This window comes from Paramormyrops kingsleyae, chromosome 11, assembly GCF_048594095.1.
Source record: "Paramormyrops kingsleyae isolate MSU_618 chromosome 11, PKINGS_0.4, whole genome shotgun sequence".
In the NCBI taxonomy this organism is placed as follows: Eukaryota; Metazoa; Chordata; class Actinopteri; order Osteoglossiformes; family Mormyridae; genus Paramormyrops; species Paramormyrops kingsleyae.
This window is the reverse complement of record NC_132807.1, coordinates 9,550,739-9,572,219: the sequence shown is the minus strand read 5'-3', so window position 1 is coordinate 9,572,219 and position 21,481 is coordinate 9,550,739.

The following is a 21,481-nucleotide window of genomic DNA, read 5'->3' as shown; positions in this document are numbered from 1 at the left end:
GGATCATTCTGTCCCGTGACCACAATTGTGGGCTATCTAGACAGTTAGGTACCTTCACTACCGCAGAAAGTGTCTTGTGTATCCTGTGTGCTTGTTAGTTCAATAATTCAAGGGTTTAAAATTCATGACATCAACATAATATGGTTCAGAAAGTTAAACCAACTGGCCATACATTTTAAATTAAATATTTCTTTTAATGTAGGTGAACAGCATTTTGCACTTTAAGTCGTGCATTGATGATCAAACTTATCTCCTCGACCAATTACATTTAAATTACTTTTTGTTTTTAGACATCGCGTATTATCTGCACACCCTACAATTTCAGGCACAACATGTCTGCGCTCGAGAAAGACGGCCTATCACGTGTTGCTTTGCACTACTCTGACCCACGTGGGATTATGTGAGCCGTCTAGAGCTCCGTCCAATGAGCACGCAGCGGTGATACTCGCTCGACGGCTATTGGTTGGAGCGAAGCAAGCTTGTCAGTCAGGGCCCCGTGTTGTCAATCAATACCACGCGGGGTCGAGCGCTGACAAATGCCTGTGCCTCTCAGCCTCCCGCCTGCGAATAGTGCTTGGAATGGCTGCTTAATTAGCTTCGAATGGCTTTTCCCTCCATCTCAAACAATCTGTCACTTCCATGTGGTAAAAAGGGTCTTGCATAAAACAAAGGGAAAAAAAAACAAGTAGGGGCTAAATATCAGTTTGATTTTTGCTCAACGAATACATTTTTATTACCGCAAAACAAAGCTTTTTTCCCCACTCACACAGGCTCATTGCAACCAAGCGGATTCCGTCGTCATTTGTTTTTCTTAGTAGATTTAAAGGGAATTTTTAACACGTGTAAGGTAATACGCGTATTTCTCAGCGCTCGTGTTTTTGGTTAGCGCCATCCCTTCCTGCGGTTCCTCATCCCTAAAAGGGGAGGCGTTCTGTTTTTTTACAACAGGAAAAACCCTGATAATAGAAAATAACACAAAAATGCAAAAAGAGCGATAAATTTATGAAAGCCCAAAATTCCGCGATTTAACCCAAAACAACTATATGTGTCTGGTTTATTGATAAGTCCGGCGTAGTTCCTTAATCTAGAATGCTGTATTCTTGCTACCATTTAAATGAAGACCTTTTTATTTCTGGCGTAATATGTACGTCTGTCCTGTACGGAAAAAGTACCGATTTAGTTTTCTTCATCTCACAAATTGTTATGGGAGACGAGTATGTTATTTAGCCGTTTTACTAAGGGGGGGACGGGAAAATGTCATTGAAATACTGAAACTTCACGCCCAATTAGAGCAAGTTTTGTTTTCCCTATATTCTTGGTTGGTTTCTTGTAAAAAAAAAAAAAGTATAATTACTCCTTCGTTTTGTCGCAAACTATGACATTAAGATCGCAGGGTTATAAAAGAAGCCGGCTACGGGACCTTGGCGGAGCCGGACGTTTGATGGCGTGTCGGAGGGGAGCGACGCCGCGGGGTCAGACCCGGAAGAAGGTCTCGCTCTCATTGGCGGACTAATTGCGAGCTTTGCGACGCCCCACGTGGGGCGGGAGTGGCAGCCGCGAATCCCCGGGCTGGAGCTGAGATGCCGGGCGAGCGGGGTCACTTCGCCCCTCTACCCTTCTCGGTGCACGTATAGTCGGGGAGTCATACGAACACGCACACATATATATTTACACATACGACATTAAATAATGTTTAAAAAGCCAATGTCAGCAGTATAATCTAGTTTAGATCTTAAGAATGATAAATTAAGTACAGCTCATATACGTGACATTTTGCTGCTCATACATTAAATAGTTCTCACAAACAGGTTCAGGGGGCTTTAGGATGTCTCTGCTGCTCGGTTTTTATAGCGCGGGTGTCAGAAGTGTAGAAATTAAGCAAGTTTAGTGGCACATTGAGACACCTGATTCCTGCGGTTGCTGTCACATTATCCTTGTGGGATATGGCGTATCTCTGTGCTACTGTAGATGGACCGTAGGCTGTGTGAGAAGCGTAAATGCACACACACATAACTGGCAGGCTAATCTTTTGCAGGCAACAAAAGATTGGGGCCTAACCCCTAGTAGAGGGGCCTCCCACTCAGAGATCCCCGCACTGTTTATTTACTGTGAAATCCCAGGCACTGCAAAACCTCTACCCCTAGGCATTACAAACTGGGCTGTTTGCAGAGGCGGAATTAATTCTTCACAGAGTGTGGGTCGTCCTCTCTGAGAAGGCCCCGTCTCCCCTGGCTCACAGCGGAATTCCCACAGGTCTCGGGCGGAAATAAATAAATAAAGCCGTTCCTTCTCCTGCGTTTCAAAGTGGCAGCTTCCAATCACAGATCCGATTCCGTCTGTCCTGTCCCGCCCCCCTGCTCACGCTCTGTTTTTACCCCCCCCCCCCCCCCCCAGCTGCCCTGCTGCTGTCTCCAGCCCCACACTTGATTCTTCTTGACCCGAGAGGCCAGAAATCTTAATAGCCCTCTTAACGACGGAGCAGTAAAAATGAGACGCTACTAAATTATAGCACAGCCTCCGTCTGACGGCCGTGTTTGTGCCGGCTGCTTGATAAAGGCCCTGCCTAATGATTCGATTATTCGCAAAGCATCTGACAGCCCTGTTGTCAGCAGGGAATGTCGACGTGGTGACATAATAAGCGGCGATCTTAAAAGGGAATAAAAATGCTTCTTATAAATAAATTAATCACTAATTATATTGCCTCATTTTTCCCCTCTGCAGCAAGTTTCCTGTTAGTGGCGTGAAGGACGGGGTTGCGGTCCATGTATCGGCGCTGCCTCTAGGTTACTGACATGCTTTCTTATGTGGGCTTGCGTATGAATAGAGACACATTCCAGCTCACAATGGGCCCAGTGTGCACCAAGGGGATGTATGGGCCGGGGGGTATCAGGGTGACTCGTCAGCCTGTAATCAATGCAAACAGGATGAAAGGCACTATCAAAAGGGACAAATGCAGACATGAACAGTGTCGCCAAACAAAAGACGGAGACTTTGGCAGAAGCCCCAGCCTGAGTTGAATGTTGTGGACTGGAGGGGGTGCCGGGTAGGGGGGGTGGGGCTGGGAGCGGGGGAGGAGCCAATTACCACTCAGAAATTCTAATTCTCTGACATCAACAGCCACTTGGCAATATCTTAAAAACTCAAGGAGCCACATTTGCACAGAGGCGGTGGGGCAGCCAGTCGATCCAGCTTGTGGATTGTTTGTTGCTGTGATGGGGGGGGGGGGGATGGTAATCATGCAGAATCTGGAGTTGCCAGGTTTCATGACCAACGAAGAAAAAAAAAATCAAAACTTCTACGAGAAGTCCGCTGAGAATCCTATCTGGCTGGATGGATTTACTCTAATCCCATAATAAAGGAAGCAAAACTCTCCAAAGACACCTGTGAGGTGTAAGCCTTTAGAAAACACAGCTGCCTATCAGGTCGATTCGTTAAGGCTCCCAAAGTAAACAGCAGGCAGGCTTGAGCACCAGGCCGCAGAAGACCTTCCGCAACTGAGGGTTCTTTCCCTTGTTGTTATAGGAATCAATAGCTGTGTCTGTGTGGGATTTGCCCCCCCTAGTGCTCCCCGGGACTCCGTACACCAATCTGCCAGGGCGTGCAGTGGCTGCTTTTACTCTCGGTGATGATGCTTTTGGGCCGGACGCATCTCCCCGCATTGCTGCCTTTCCAGTTTCTAATGATCGATGTAACAATGCAACGCCGACCAGGTCCCTGCGATTGGCTGCTGCTCTCTCTTTGGGTTCATCTGTCAAGCGGCTCGCGGATGAAGAATTACAAAGATTCTTCTCTCTAAAATGATACTAATTGCCACTTTTTTCCGTGGGCCAAGTTAGACGAGACCACTACAGGAAGTGCTCACAGCACTCTTTCGGCGCTTCGCCTTGGCGTTCCCAGAAAGGTAGTCCAGGGGTGTTGTTAGTGAATGATATATTCAGCTTCTGTGTGGGGGGGGGGGGGGTGACAGGCTGAGACCCCTTCAGAGCACGGACAGTATTTTTAGCAATGGCATAGAGGCAGCTGCTTTTATAAGGAGGTTGACAAAGTGTCCCCCTCCCCCCATCCGATGCTCCGGCGGGGGCGTGTGAGACCGGCTTGCCGATAGACCAACACCGTTTTGGGTTCCCGGGGACGACAGCTCCAAGAACCGCGTTATCAGCTGGTGATGGAGGGGGACGCATCCGACACTCGCCGCACACTCGGTGACGTGGTGACTTCGCTGTGATCACCATCGCGCTGTTTACAAAGTGGCTGGGGCACTCGGGCCTGTCCGCTGGCTTCACGGTGCACTTCAAAAAGATCCCCCCCCCCACCCTGCGAGATGAGACACCCGTTGCTGGCTGGGGCTTTTCGCACACTGTTTTATCATTACCCCCCCCCCCATTCAGTGTAGGGTTCTCTTTGCCAGTGCATCCTAGCTGAATTCTTCCTGTTTTCCTTCCGTGTCATAAACACTACAAAGCACCTCGCTGAAATGAGCCCCGGAGGACAGTCACCCACAGAGCTGCACAATGAGCCACAGTTAACATTTAACCACCTCCACACCTGTGAAACAGGCCCCATTGTGAGGCCGGGGGGGCCACCCTGGCCCCCTCTCACTGGCTGCTGCAAGACATGCCCCCCCCCCCCCAATCACGGCCCCTGGCAGGTGTCAATCCCGGCAGGGCGGCGCGGGGAGCTTTTGCGGCTGAGCAGTGAAGCGTGTAACTCTGCCCTCGAGCATAAACTGGGTTTCCAGTACAGCACAAACAGGTTGGTGTATGAATCAGGCCCCTTTTGAAGGGCGTGATAAACAAAGTAAGAAACAATGACTCCGCGAGGTACCGCGCTGAACCCAGCCCTACATAAACACAGCCCTCATGTTACCCTGCGTCTGGTCTTGGCCATTCAGTCAGTTGCTGGCTCTCTCACACTCACGCACCTGAAACTCCCTAAAGCTCCCCCCCCCTTCCTCTTGGCTAAATAGCTTTGGGGTGACATCAGTGCCAGTTTAGATGGGACCGTATCACAGGATCATCCTGCCCTACCTCACCATCGTTGACATTTCTTCTACAGCAATTTTTTTAAAATTATTTTCTTAATCTCCTCTCCAGTTTTAACACCTTAAACCTTCCTCTCTACCAGTAAGAAGTGCACAGAGCTCATTACTGCCCCTGGCTTCGTTTCCTAGGGAACAAAGGCTCTCGAGTCACCCTGATACCCTCTGGCCAGGAGCAGGATCTAAAAGCCTTTGGCAAGACAAAGGAGTTATGCTACAGCTACTATTGGTCGTGGGTGGGGGTTGCCGGGCTGCAGCCCCAGCAGACTGACTCGGTCCCGGGCATCACGGGGGACCAGCAGGGGAGCCCTGGAAGGAGTGGCTGGGGCATTAGCTGGGGAGACCCACTGCACTTACCTCTCTAAAAACAAGCATGTCACTTCTCATGTGGAGGGTGAACCCTTCCAGCGAGGGGAAATCCCAAACTCCCTTGAGCCTGCAGACAAAGCTCCCATTGGCCGGCGCCCCCCATAAGTCTGGAGACAAAGCTCCCATTGGCTAGTGCCACCTGTGATCCTGCAGACAGAGCTCCCATTGGCTGGCATCTCTATGGCAAAGATCTGCACCAAGGTCAGCTGAGCAGGGGTCCTGAAGTGCCAGCCATACATGACCCCCCCCCACACACTGGTCCATGGTGCTGAAATCTGCCAAGGTACTTTTATCACTAATAGCATAACCCCCCCCCCCCCCCATACTGCAACACAGCTGTCATTTCTCAGACATGTTGGACTGATTGAGTGCTGCTTTCCCCCTATCAGGTTCTTCCCGCTGTCCACTTAACACAGTTCTGGAAATCTGCCCAAAATGTGTCCTGTGCGGTGACTGCCCGTCCCTGGGGGCTGCAGTGAGGCGGGGCCACGAGTCCAACATGACCAGCCAATTGCGGCTTCTGTGCTGGCGGTAAAAAGGCCAAACTGCAGCCTAGCCACAAAGCTGCACGCAGCCAAGCCGCAAAGCCACATGCAGCAGAGCCACAAAGCTGCACGCAGCCAAGCCGCAAAGCCACATGCAGCAGAGCCACAAAGCTGCACGCAGCCAAGCCGCAAAGCCACATGCAGCAGAGCCACAAAGCCGCACGCAGCCGAGCCGCAAAGCCGCACGCAGCCGAGCCGCAAAGCCGCACGCAGCCGAGCCGCAAAGCCGCACGCAGCCGAGCCGCAAAGCCACATGCAGCAGAGCCACAAAGCTGCACGCAGCAGAGCCGCAAAGCCACATGCAGCAGAGCCACAAAGCCACATGTAGCCGAGCCGCAAAGCCGCATGCAGCAGAGCCTCAAAGCTGCACGCAGCCGAGCCGCAAAGCCGCATGCAGCCGAGCCGCAAAGCCGCATGCAGCAGAGCCTCAAAGCTGCACGCAGCCGAGCCGCAAAGCCGCACGCAGCCGAGCCGCAAAGCCACATGCAGCAGAGCCACAAAGCTGCACGCAGCCGAGCCGCAAAGCCACATGCAGCAGAGCCGCAAAGCTGCACGCAGCCGAGCCGCAAAGCCGCATGCAGCAGAGCCGCAAAGCTGCACGCAGCCGAGCCGCAAAGCCGCATGCAGCAGAGCCGCAAAGCTGCACGCAGCCGAGCTGCAAAGCCACATGCAGCAGAGCCACAAAGCTGCACGCAGCCGAGCTGCGAAGCTGCACGCAGGCTTCGCGGCATCTTAATTGGTTATAGGTCACAGACTGTAGCAGGCAGGAAGCAGCGGCTGCCACCGGATCATGCTGCCCGGCGTTTCTGCATGAGTTACCTTTCTGTTGCGACTGGGGTGGGACACAGAAGCCATTAGGCAGTGTCAGGAAGGCCTCACTGGGGTGACTGCCCCCACTCATCCCTTACGGCTCAATTGCAAAATTAAGCTGCAATAAGATGTGGCATGGAGATGCAAAGAGGACAGTGGGACTCAGCAGGCAGAGACAGAAAGATCTAGAATATAACACTTATCAACATCCTGCCACCAGGGGAGCACTTGTTGAAGTGTTCAGTCAAGATCTAGCCCAGGTGGAACAAGGCTGGCGTTTGAGAAACGCCCCCTAGTGTCCATGTCCTGCTCCGGTTGGCAGTCATGGTCTCAGACAGACCATGTGGTGTCTCTCAGTAATAAATCCGCTCCCTCCCATCTAAAGGGAAGAAGTCCGTCACTGGCATCAGCCTCAGCTCCTCAGGGGTGATTGGTGGCCCCTCACTGTCACATCACTGCGTCTCCTGCCCTGTTTGCCAGCAAGCGGGAAAAATGGCGACACCTGTCGTGTGTGACTTGAAAGACAGTCAGCGACATGGGAGTCCTGTGACGCCGTCTTTGCGGTGTCCCCGTCACTGCCCTCCCCCCGCCCCCTCCCCCCACCCTCGCGAGCCGTGATTCAGGTTCACACTGCTGGAGCTGGTCCTTACGTCACTGCTGACCCAGAACCCACAGGGCGTGAAATTCCCATAGCGTGTCATGAGAACGAAGCGACTTGGACAAGAGAAGCAATCTGGCAGCGGACGAGAGCTCTGCTGGAGAGGTGAGAGAGAGAGAGAGAGAGAGAGATAGAAGGAGAGGGCACTAGAGAGAGGGAGTGAGAGAGGGAGTGAGAGAGAGAGTCAACCAGACAGGTTACCAACTTAAGGCAAAATAATCAGTCAAGCTGGACTGTGGTTAGTGGTGACAGTTACACGATTCCTCCTCTCCCCTGTGAGGTGGCTGAGAGCTGCATTTTAGGATAGATGCTCTTCACACAGTATGGACCCCTTGGATGTATTCATCTGGGTCCATGGATGGCCTGCAGATCAGCTCCGGCCACAAAGAAGGCAGTTTTCCTTCATGTCTGGAGAAATATCAATAGCTTACAGAACATGAATGTTTGTATACAAGGAAGTAATACCTGTAGTATCATATGGAGAAGAGGTTTCATATGCATACTTAGAAAGAAAGTGTCTAATGGGCCCCCACTGGGCCGTTTCAGAGGTGGGGGGCCGATGGCTCAGCTACCCAACGTCGACCTCCCCTGTGGTGACAGCAACACATTCAGTTGACCATGAATTCATCTACATACACACACACACACACACACACACACACACACACACATACATACACAAACAGACACACACAGACATACACACACACAGACACACACATACACACACACACACAGACATACACACACACACACACACAGACATACACACACACACACACACAGACATACACAAACACAGACACACACATACACACATACACACAGACATACACACACACACACAGACATACACAAACACAGACACACACATACACACACAGACATACACACACACACACATACATACACAAACAGACACACACAGACATACACAAACACAGACACACAAAGACACACACACTTTTTTGTTTCACTCAATTTTCAATTTATGGGTGTGAGTCTGTCAATAGTATTTTTTTTGCGAACTGCAGCCTGATTCTTCTCTATTTCTCATTAACAAAGGACTTCAGTCCTGCTTCTAGCAGCCTGATACAAACTGTCCTAGCAGTGCACTTCACACCTGCACTTAATGTGTCCCATTCCTTCTGAAAGTCACTTGATTTCGTCCTGCGATTCATGAGAAACTATCGGATAAGTTAACGGTCATCTCTGGCGTTAGAAAGTCACTTCTGCCCTCTACCTGGCTGGTTTCTGGTCGTTCCCGGTGTCTCCTGCTTCTCTTTGTTCTTGTGTGCTGCTGTCTTAGAAATTTTGAACCTGGAAGCAACCTGCTGCTCAGGTTCAAATGGTGATCAGAGAAGAAGCTGTTCTGAGTCCAGGTGCTACCATGCAGACATAAGCAGACAACTGGAGTCACGGATTCAGGAGAGAGAGGGTGCCTTTCATTAGCATGGGCTTTGTGATCCTTCTGCCTCTGGTGGGGGGGCGGGGGGCTCAAGTGGCCTCTATGCTGCCACTCCAGTGAGGGCCCCCGAGCAAAGCATGGTCAACAGGCCGGGATTGCGGGAGGGACACTCCTGTAGCGGGATGGTGAAGTGCCTCTGTGGCTCGCAGTGAGCCCCCACCCCCCCCTGGTGCGGCCCCATGCGAAATGTGGGGGGTCCATCGTGCACCCAGCTCACGCCTGGCGGGAGTACGGGAACAGGTGAGATGGGGAGAAGCCGACGAACGAGTCACTGTGCAATTATTACATTTGTTAGACGGACGCAAACTGTTACTTGGCGACTGTTAAAGCTAATAAACACAGCAGTGCGTGTTTGTGTGATTTGGTGCGATTCCTCCAAATTAAGTTGTGAGAGAAATATCCCATTTTAATGAATTTTAATTTGTCAAGCCGTGCAGAAAGATGCGGGATTTCAGGAGCATCCAACCAAGATTCAATTAATTCCACGGAGACTCTGCTCACGTGGAATAAAGTTCAATACTAATCTGGTCCCAAGATCAGATTCGATTTCAGGAATGAAGCCTCACGCCTTCTGCGAAGTGGCCGTTCCCTGGGACACGTCTGGGGGTGTCTGGGCAGCTGGGGGGGACTCATGTGGAATGGTAGGATGAAAGCATCGATCCCAAGCCCTCGTCCACTGATATCGGAGTGGCCCCGCCCCCCGGCAACAGGACCCGTTAAGTTGGTGCTAAATGGCTGATTGCCTTCTCTCACGCTTAACCCGCCCACCCCCCTCCCCCCCGACATGTCCCAAAAGGTAGCTGGTTAATGAGCTCCAGACTGACACTGTGCCACCGGCCAGTTTGTGGACCAGTATCTCCCTACAGTGCTGAGCAGCCCCTCTGGTGCCTGCTGCCCCCCCCCCCCCCAGTGGCACTAGAGCCCCGCTGGTGCCCTCAGTGGTGGATTTTAACATGCCTCAAGGATTTTCACAGTGCATTTTGTACTTTACAATTATAATAGAACATGCATAGTCAATTTATGTCAGAAACACACCTTAAATTCTATAGATAAACTCAATTATCATTTATAAATGTGCCCTTAAGGAGCATGTTTTGCTGTTACATTGAAGGACCATGCTAACAGACAGGTCAATAGGTCAATAGGTCAATAGGTCAATAATCACTGGCAACATTTTAACATATTAAGCTGTGTGGTGGGTCATTTTTAAAAACTTTAGTGAGATCCCAGACTTTGGGATATACCCAGCGAACAGCAATATAGGGACTGAGAAGGAAGGACAGCAGGATGCCAGCAAAGAGATCGTTTCATCTACAGCCTAATATATCATTTCATATCAGACTCACTGCGGGGAGGACAAACAGAACCGCGAGACACATAGATGCAGGGGGGGGGGGGGGGGCTTTAGGGCTGTGCAGAAATCCATCCATTTTCTGAACCGCTTACCCATGACGAGGTCGTGGCCAGCCAGGAGCCAATCCCAGCATGCCCAGGGCACGAGGCGGGGCACACCCTGGATGGGATGCCAGTGAGATGGGAGGCACATTTAGCCAATCGGGGGAGGGCAAAGAAAATGAGGGGAAACAGGCAGGAAAACAAACCAAAAACAGCAGATGGTCTAACAGGTGAAGGGAACGGACAGGCTGCTCACATGACTGAAACACTCTGAGTCGTTCTCACGCTTTTGCAGTATTGGTATGTTTACGTTTGTATGTTTATCTTGCATGCCATCAGACAAAAAGCAAAAAAAAAACCTTGAAACCTTAGTGCTGTTTTTAGTGAGGCTGCTGTCCCGCTAAGCGTCTGGTTTTCGCTCCGTTTGGGCGGACAGAGCACCCTGACCCTTCAGCGGCAGAGATCCTGAAATGCTCCCGCCTCTTCTTATACACTTTCGAGATGCCAAAGAACACGGCTGGATTTTTACAGCGGGAGGAGCGGGGAAGGCAGACGAGTCCTGACAGCGCGCTCCATTTCCACCTGACACTAAACAAAGGCTATTCGCCCCCCCAGGCAGCTACAATTCATTTTCATGTTTTAATTTTATGACCTCCACCAAAGATGATTCCTCCCCTTTGTTCTAGCCACATGTTAATATAGCAAAGCTCTCCCCCCCCGGGCAGAATTAACTTCACACAAACAGTTTTCACGCCCCACCGAATGACACGGGCTCCGCTGTGGGACGGCATGAGGCCACCCCGGATTGTCGTGTCGGCTGCCACTCAAACGGGTGGGAACAAGAAACAGAACGGAATGACAGGCGGCGGGAGCGGGAGCGGGATCGGGATCGGGAGCGGGATCAGGAGCGGGATCCGGACATGGCCGTGGATCGGGCAGAAGGTGTGGCGGCCCCTCTCACTCAACTAGGCCCCCCTTCCTGCAATGTGGAGCTCATCCAGGGACACCTCGAGGACCTCCAAGACTGCGGACAAGTGCCTGCTGACAGCTGGCCGCTCTGGATCCCATCTGTCCCTGGTGCACTGCCCTCCTGCACCCTAATTGGCGGATTATTGGTTCCCGAGTGAGATTCGGCCTCTCTGACCTTCTTTTTCATCATCTGGAAAGCACATCTGATTCCCTGAGTATGAAGCAAATGCTTCCTGAACATCGAGGATAGGGGCACCTCTATGTACAAACAAGAACATCGAGACAGAGCGAATCGGCACATCTGCGGCGAATCAGCACTTTTGCGTGGTCCTTGTATGGCAGACGCAAGCACCTTGTTTTTCTTTCCAACGAAGGTCTAACTTTCTTTGGACGCGTCTCTAATTATCAGCTCATACCTTCCAAACGTCTTCCAAACAAGCCTCCAGCTTCCAAACGCATTACCATAATCAGCACCCATGGCAAGCTTAAAACAAATTGTATATTTAGTGTGTGTTAATGGGATTCAGTTTTTATTAAATTTAGAAAGCACAGTTTAAATGTCGTATTCACACCGGCGGTATGGAACCCCCCCGCCTGCAGCTCCCAGACACTTCAGCTTCTCCTCACCCCCAGATCCATGGCTCGGCAGCGCGTGATGAAAGGTGACACCAGTCTTTGGCTGCTGTTGTCCTGCCAGCAGAAATAAAGGACACAAAGATGAGAGTGTCCGCCATCTGTGCACTATCTGTTCACACCATCTCCCAGCTCGGCAGTCTAAAGCCTGGGGGTGGGGGCTTTCACCGCATAGGCCTGACATGTTCTGGAGACGCTTCCACTTTAAAAATGCTACTACCTATGAGAATCGCTACGCGAAGATGCAGGATGACTCAAGGCCCATCGCTTGCATGTTTCCTGTGGAGATGTCATGAGAAGAGGCAGGATAAGCAGCGGGGTCCTGAGGATAATTGGACAGATCTGTGATTGCATTTACGTTGCAGAAGAGGAAATGATGTCATGAGACTTTGCCCTGCACAGTTACATAAATCATTACTGTGAGAAGCTGGGCCACGTTTACCGGGGGAGTGTTGACTGGGGACTGTCACACATCATGGCCGTAGAACATGAAGCAGGGTCTCTTATAAGCGGAGAAGGTTCCCATTAAGTGATCGACCAGCGGGCCATTAATTCCACGTTGGACAGATGGTAAAATGAACTCTGACTTGTTTGAGATCTTTTTTTTTTTTTTTTTTGAAAGATTTTTCCTCAGAAATGGATTCAGGTTTCTGGCAGGAAACGAGTGTCGTGCCAGATTACAAGGACATGTCTGTTTAAGGGAGGCTGTATCCTACCAAAGCCACACCACAAGGCATACAGTACGTGATTCATCCCCTCAGCGTGTTGGGGTGCGAGCGACATTAATTGAGTATTAAACTCATCTTGTGGCGGAAGAGTTAAAACAAAATGAACACGTCCTTTGGGTGACCACGGCGTGGAGACGAGAATGCCACTGCACGGCAGAAGCAGGCAGTCAGTTACAATGATAAGGTTATATGTCGTTCCCAGAGCAGGGATTTTAATGAGAACGGCTGCGGAGGCTCCCAACAAACCCGGCTGGCGGGGGGCCGAGATGCAGGCCGGCTGCTTCCTCAAGATACCGCCGCTGAGCGGAAAGCCGCTTTTTTATTAAACGTTTAATGTGTACGTTTTATTTATATTCCGCGGCCTGGGTGCAGCTGTGTAACGGCGCAGGTTCACGTTTATCCTAAATGAACGGGGAATCTCCCAGTCTCTTACACTGGCCACAGCTCAGCTGACGGGCCGCGTTCAGGTAGCTCTGCCTGGACTGTGTCTGCCAGCACCTGTTTATCTACAAACTCTCTTTCTTAAAAACATGCTTCATTGTAACCATATTAAAGTCTGACTCTTTAGAGCGACAGTCACCTCCCTGGGGGCATATGACACAGTCTGTGTCACTGCAGCACTATGAAGTGACGTTTTTTGTTTTTGTGATACAACTGCAATCCCAGCCGGCGTGATTAAGCAGTGTAACGAGCCTGGCCACTGCTGTGCGAGCGACGTCCTGCCCAGACACTGCCCTCTACTGGCCGTGGCTGCAGGTGGCTCCTGGGAACAGGTGTGTTTAAGTGATCCCTGGAAAAACACTCCAGCTCCCACTATCATTGCAATGTATCTGAGCCCCGGGCCTTGGCCGGCCCCCCTCGTTCTTGGGAGTGGGAATGGGGGTGGGCAGCCCAGTCTTGCTCCGCACCATCCTAGCTGAATTAGCCCTCAGGCATGTTAGTGTAAGGGTAAGGAATTTCATTCTGTTAAACCGTTTAAAGCAAGAATGAGAAAGGGGTGGTTTTGTACAGTAAATCTACCAGCAAGCCCCCCCCCCCCAGCCCACATGTTTGGTATTCCCATGGTTTATGTGGTACCCAGTGAACACAACCTGCCGGCACAAGCACAAGCACACACACACACACACACACACACACATACACGCCATGTCTATCACTGACAGCTTGTTCCCCCCAAGACATCCAGCAGGAATCCCAGCCACTCAGCCCCCCCGCCCGCCCCCCCAGGACAGCATGTCAGGCAGAAATCTGAAAACACATTTTCATCTCCACTGAGCAATCAGCTAGCAGGGCACTCTGCCCCCTGTCCCGGCATGCCCCCCCCCACCGCCCCCACCCCTGTCTTACTCTGCCAGGTTCGTCACAGAGACAAATCCAGCATCTTTCCTGTCTTCCTCTGTTCTCTGGCTGGATTAGGGGTCTGAATCTTGCGCTTGTCTTGAGTATATATTTGTGTATTTATCCCATAACGTTAGTGTTCAGCACAACAGGTCCAGAGTGAAAGTCTTCCATTCCCCTGCAAATAAGCCGCAGCACCAAACGACATGGCTGCTGTGATACAGTGAGCGGCCTTAGCCGGGACCGTAAGAAGCGAGAGGTGGGAGGAGGAAGACTCAGCACTGGAGACGGACGACGCGGGGCAACACGCCCCCACAGAGAGCCACCTCCCCCCCCCCACCCACCGCTCCAGGGTCACATGGCATCACATGGCACTGACCCCCCAGCATGTTCCGCTCTCCTTCACAGCGGCGTGGGAGACTCTGTGAAGAGGCAGGATGTGGTGGAGGAACCCGAGAGGTACGGTCCCGGCACAGAACGTGCGTCACGGCCAAGCCAATGTGAGATACATCTCTAATCGGCGTTCTGCATCTCCAAGTGACCACAAGTGTGAGCCTGTGTGTGTGTCTATGTGTGTGTGTGTGTGTGTGTGTGTGTGTGTGTGTGTGTGTTTGTGTAAAGCCGCAGTTTGTGTCAGATGGAACACAGACATTGCTCTCGTGCTAAAACAAAGTGGCACAATATATATATGAGATCTGGGAGATAAGAGTGGCTGTTGTTTTCTCAGGACGTGGTTTTACTCAAATGATCTTCAGAGCTAATCTTTTTAATCCTACCATATAGGCCTAATTGTGATGGAGAAATTGGGTTTCAAACGTGCACGCAACAGCAGATAACAGCCCCTGGCAGAAAAGAGCCTCAGCTTCAGCAGATCGGGAACAAGTACCTGCTACGTGCAGACATTAAGAAGAAACAAAGGATGCTTTTCCACCGACCAAAAAGGTACTTTTGGTACTTTCAGTTTTCCACTGACTTACGGTTGAGTACCAGTACTTTAGTACTTTGGGACTTGAAACGCATTTGTTGTCGACTGGTTATTCAAATAGCCTGCAGCTAAAATACCATCCAAACGCCGCCTTGAAAACTCAGGAAAAAAATGATAAACCAAGCTAAAAAAAACATACGCCGATCTGGTCGGAAGAATAGATACGACAAAAAGATCAGGATGGCATGGAAAGAAATTTTAAAAGTATTTGTTTAACATACTAGGATGTGTTTAAATATGCTAGGATCCTAGCAATGTCATTCTGTTGTGATAAGTATTGGGGTATTTATAAAACAAAAAAAGGAGTTAGGGTTATGCATAACATGCGATGTTGCTATTATCGCACATGGTCCATCCCTATGATATACTACAGCCATTTTTCAAATTCAGTACAAAATACCCCGCCTTGCGTTATTCTGTCATTTGGCACCGGTGCCAATGGAAAACCGACACCTTGGAGAACCATGCTTTCTCGGCACACCAAAAGTACAGTACCTGGTGCGGTGGACAAGCACCTAAATGGCGTGGCGGGGTGATCGTGTATATAAGCCACTTGTGTCAGGAGTGTAAAATGAGAAAATCTCACAGGCCGCTTCTGCCATAAGGGTACTGTGTGTAGAGAAACTCATAGTGGGGATTGAGGGGGAGAGAGAGAGCGAGAGAAAGAAAGAGAAAGGGAGGGAGAAAGAGCAAGAGAGAGAGAATTGTAATGAGGAATGTTTGTGCAAGATCCTGACAACAACTAATGTGTCTGAGTGTGGAGGAGCAGCAGCCGTGAGTAATTAGAAGCCTGTTCATTAGTGCAGCTCAGGAGGCGAAGAGGGAGACCAGAGCAGGTGACGGAGATGGCTCACGAGACCCTCCAGCTGCGGCTGCATTTTCACAGGGCACCAGGTGCAGCAGACGGCCACACGGGATCTGCAGGTGGGGGACGACAGCAAAGGTCAGCCGCATCGGGCCAGAAAAAGCGCCCCCTGCAGCCCACTTTCCGTTTTCCCTGCCAGACCTGCCCTCTTTGCCACATGCACCTATCAGAGCGCGATTGACATTTTCCTTACGGTTCCCATCCAAGCCAGAAAAGTGGTCAGACTCCACCAGGGGGGACGGGGGGCACCGTCTGGGAACAGATGTGACACAGAGGCAAAAAAGATCTAGAAAGTTCACCGGCTGCAGGGCGGATGCCATGGGTGAGAGCCTCGGGGCACTTTCATAACAGAAGTGTTTTTGCGGTGAGGCCAAATGTGGGCCCCGGTTCTCAGGAGGGGGCGGCCATGGAGACGGGGGCCAGGCAGGCACTGAGTCAGCAAATGCAGGGCTGCGCTCCGTCTGCGCCGCTGTGAAACCACAGCTCGCTGTAATCTACCTTGCGACCAAAACCACCGTGAGTGGCTGCTGCTTGTGCTGCTTCAGGCTGCTGGCACGCGTGGGATCTCGCCGGCGGCTCTGCTCATGTGCGCGGGATCCCGGCCCGGCCACGCGTGGGGTCTCGCCGGCGGCTCTGCTCATGTGCATGGGATCCCGGCCCGGCCACGCGTGGGGTCTCGCCGGCGGCTCTGCTCATGTGCGCGGGATCCCGGCACGGCCACGCGTGGGATCTCGCCGGCGGCTCTGCTCATGTGCATGGGATCCCGGCCCGGCCACGCGTGGGATCTCGCCGGCGGCTCTGCTCATGTGCATGGGATCCCGGCCCGGCCGCCACAGGCCGCGCCCCCGGCTAGCAGCAGAAGCAGGCGCTCATCATGTCTGAGAGTAACTGTAACCCTGCAGTCGTGTGTTTTTTTCCTCTGACCTCTGCAAAGAAACCGGAGAAGCCGCTTAATGTGGGGGTGCCACAGCCAGGCTGGGGGCACAGGGCTGTATTTTTGGAAGTGGTGGTGGAAGAGTTCTGTGTGGTTTTGGGGGAGGGAGGGGACTCTGCAGTGTGGTCGGCGCTCTGCCCAATGCATGGCCGCGCTGCTTATGTTGGATCGCAGTACTGCACGGAAGCCGTTAAACTGCCCTCCGACATGGATTAGCGAGCCGGAGGCAGCCCAGTCCACCCCGCCCTGCCCTGCCCCCCCTGACTCAGCATGTGATGACACCCCTTTCCTGCCTGTGCTGCCCCCAGTGGCAGAGCAAAGTGGCCCAAATGCCTGGAAATCGCACTACGGTGGCCCTGAAAAGCAGACACCATGTTCATCTAGAACATCTTGCTTCACATGTAGAAGTAGAAGGCAAAAAAAAATTAAATTAAATGCCTGAATTCCTAAATGACAAGTTTGTGCAAGAGCAGAGGCTTCTCATCTTGTATTCCAGTGTAATTTGTAAGATTAAAGGTTACATTTGGGTAATTATATCACGGGAACTTGGATCCAGCCGGTAAGATAGGGCAGCCTGGGCCAGCGGGCCAGAAAGCTCCAAGCTGACCTCTGAGGGCTGAATGCCCCCCCCCGTGAACCGGTCAAGTCTCAGAAGTGGCACACTCCACGCTCATCGGACTAGTGGCGGTGGCCCTTGTCCCACCAAGACGACTGGAGCTGTACCCCCCCCGGCCCCCCCTGTGTGAGAGATCTCAGGCTCTGTGATTACAGGTCGCTCTGGGGAGTGCGGCGTCCGTGGGGACAGCCTCACCCTGGGACCCATTTCGCTTTTCTATTATTACACGACTTCATGATGAGTAGAGAAGAGCCAAAGACACATATTTCATAGCCCTGACACATGGACCCCTTTGCTGCACGTCCGGCCCACTGAGCCCCTTACCTCAGGCCAGGAGCCGGGGCCCGGAGCTGGCTGCAGACGGGGGAGGTGTGGGAGAAGGGAGCCGGCGGCCTGGAAGGGCTTGCCTTTCCTGCCAAAGCCGCTTGCTGATGTCCAGGCCTCAGCTCCGGGCAGGTGGAGCTGATGCCCAACAGCTCGCGGCAGCTAACTGTGTGGCTCAGGGTGGTACCAGCTCCCCCCGGGTGCTGGGGGTGGGGGTGGTGATTCATGAGCTAATCTGAGCCCATCTCCCTGGCTTCCAGCCCTCTGTCCCCCCAGGATGTGCTAATAGGATGATGGAGCTCGGCTATGTGGACAGCCACAGCGAGCCACGGTATAGCAGAGCCCCTCTCACCTCCAAGGGCCCCGGCCATCCATCTCAATAATCGAGACGCCCTGGAAAAGAGCCGTAAACCTGATTCCTGGGGAGCCAGACCTGCCACGGCCCGCTCTCTGCTCAGCCTTTCATAACACACGGCTACAGGACAACAGCGGCAGGTCGCAGGGCAGGACGCAGGACAGGACGCAGGGCAGGACGCAGGACAGGACGCAGGGCAGGACGCAGGACAGGACTCAGGACAAGACGCAGGGCAGGACGCAGGACAAGAAGCAGGGCAGGACGCAGGACAGGACGCAGTGTAGGACGCAGGACAGGACGCAGGGCAGGACGCAGGACAGGACGCAGGGCAGGACGCAGGACAGGACGCAGGGCAGGACGCAGTGCAGGACGCAGGGTAGGACGCAGTGCAGAATGCAGTGCAGGACGCAGGACAGGACGCAGGACAGAACGCAGTGCAGGACGCAGGACAGGACGCAGGGCAGGACACAGGACGCAGGACAGGACGCAGTGTAGGACGCAGTGCAGGATGCAGGGCAGCATGCGCCCATAATGCCACATAATGCATAATGTTGTCACTAATAACAACGCGCATTCCACACTACCAGGAGCAGGAAATAGGCAGCAAATAACGGAACCAGGCGCTTTCACTGTAAACTCTCAGCTCAGAATAACATTTACCCCGGTAAAGTGTGACCTGGTCTGTGAAACCGGCCTGATTGAGCACCGTATATCATGGTCAAAAATAAGACCAGGCCCTCAAGAAATCTGGCAGCCATGTCTATAAAGTAGGAGCAGCACTGAGTAGGAACAACACTGAGTAGGAGCAGCAATGAGTAGGAACTGCAGAGTAGGAGTAGCATTGAGTAGAAGCAGCACTGAGTAGGAACAGCATTGAATAGGAGCAGCAATGAGTAGAAGCAGCACTGAGTAGGAGCAGCACTGAATAGGAGCAGCAATGAGTAGAAGCAGCACTGAGCAGGAGCAGCACTGAATAGGAGCAGCACTGAATAGGAGCAGCAATGAGTAGAAGCAGCACTGAGTAGGAGCAGCACTGAGTAGGAGCAGCACTGAATAGGAGCAGCACTGAATAGGAGCAGCACTGAATAGGAGCAGCACTGAATAGAAGTTCATCACTATTCTTTTATACAAAATACTAACACAAATAGTATAATGGTATATACGGAAGCGGGCACCTTAGATGGGTTAAAAGCATGGGGCTGCTCTTCACTTCGCTCTCCGTTTCCAAGGGGGAGCCAAACACGCACTGACCCATTTTCCTCAGTATCTGCCCAGCAAACCGAAAAGCAATTTGTCCCACGAAAGTAAAACTAATAGGTGGCAAGATGGATGGGCGGGAGCAGGGGAGCAGGGTGGGGGCGGGTGGGGTGCGGCGCCGTGAGCCACTAAATCACCAGATTATTGGTTTTATGAGCGAAGCCCATGTGAAAATAATTGCTAATGTTCCAAGAGTAACCACTGGAAATGAAGGCAATGGGGCAATTTACAAATTCTGATTGGAATACATGGAAAACTTCCAGGCCGTCTCTTCTGTTATTTTACAGTCCCCAATAAAAGCAGTCGGAGCGGCACCACGCCGCGGTCGGCTATTACAATCAATACCGGCGCACTGTGGCCGTGGCTAGCGCTACGCGCGTGTGTCTGTGTGAGTGGGTGTCCTCGTTCCCCCTGCCCCCCTGCTCTGCCCCGCCACCGTTAATCACAGACCGAGGGACCCCCCCGAGCCCCCCCCACTCCAGCACAGTTCCGGGAGGGGGCAATCTGCGGATCACCGCATGCGACGTATAAGATCCGGAAATGAGCTAATTGCTAGGAAAACAAATCAGGGGCCTGATTTAAGACATCGCTTTAAAATCTGCTCGTAAAGTCTGCAAATGCGGCAATGGGCCGTCATAAATGCGCACTTGGTTGCATTACTGCATCTTGCTTCTGGGGTACTTGCCATGAAACACATTTCCAGTATTGCATTAAATAACATATTATTTGATACTGTCCTTCAGAAAGGGATGGGGGTGGATGGGGTGGTGGCCCAAAATGTTTTTATCAGCAGCAGGTTACAGAATTCATGGAGGAACATGGGAGATCCATGTGCTGCCTCATGATTTTGGGGGAATAAATCTTCCATGAATCCACAGAGGTTCATGTTTTCTGCTCTTAGGAGGTGAAGGGCATTAATTCAGCAATGGACAGATGTATTGGATGGCGGGTAAAAATCATCCCTAAGCTGTGGACGTGAGACTGTAGTAAGTGCAGGGTGATCACCAGGGAAATCCATGCAGGGCACACATGGGACACAGGGGACGCAGGGGACACAGGGGACGCAGGGGACACAGGGGACACAGGGGATGCAGGACTAACTGGACTTTCACCATCTCTTAGACATGAACTGTCTTGATAAGTAGGCTGCTAGTAAGAGACTACTTGCAATTGTGTGAGTCAGTGTGAGTGTGAAAAGTCTCCGAAAGCACCATGCCAGTGGCCCTGTAGCTCACCTGCCTGTCCCTCACCATGCCAGGGGCCCTGTAGCTCACCTGCCTGTCCCTCACCATGCCAGGGGCCCTGTAGCTCACCTGCCTGTCCCTCACCATGCCAGGGGCCCTGTAGCTCACCTGCCAGTCCCTCACCATGCCAGGGGCCCTGTAGCTCACCTGTCTGTCCCTCACCATGCCAGGGGCCCTGTAGCTCACCTGCCTGTCCCTCACCATGCCAGGGGCCCTGTAGCTCACCTTCCTGTCTCTTGCCTGTCCCGTGGTCGACTGCCCCCCCCCCCCACGCCTAACGACAGGGTTATCGTTTCTGCCCTTTATTTTCTCTAATCCACACCATGGTCCTGAGATGGATGCAGGGCTTCAAACCAGCCACTCCCACCTCTGCCACCTTCTCCCAAAAGAAAGATAAAAAACCTTGCATTCAAATCCCAACACAACATTATTCCAGCAATGCTACCAGTATGAGTAGATGGACTTTGTGGGTTGTTCTATTAGGGACACTGTTATGGCAGTCAAGGCCTGCATGAACCCACTTTAGCCTACATTAGCACCCTTCAGTCTGCATTGGCCCACTTCGGTCTGCTTTGGCTCACTTCTGTCCACTTAGCCTCAGTTCCCCTAAGTCTATACGGTGCAGCTGGTTTCTAAAGCTTTGATATTCAGACAAATTCTCTTCCAGCCGTCTGTCAACCACCACTGAAAGCAGGAGCTTCTAAGGCCAGCATAAAATATATTCATTCTAAACACCTGGCCTCTTCCTTACAACATTCAAGCTCAATGCCGTGTGTATATATATATATATATATATATATATATATATATATATATATATATATATATATATATATATATATAAACTCTATTACAGTTTATATAACAAAATTGTGGTCCAAATCTGACAGAAGACCTACAGCAGAGGAACACAGAGGGTCATTCAGTATAAGCCGGAACGTAAATCAGTT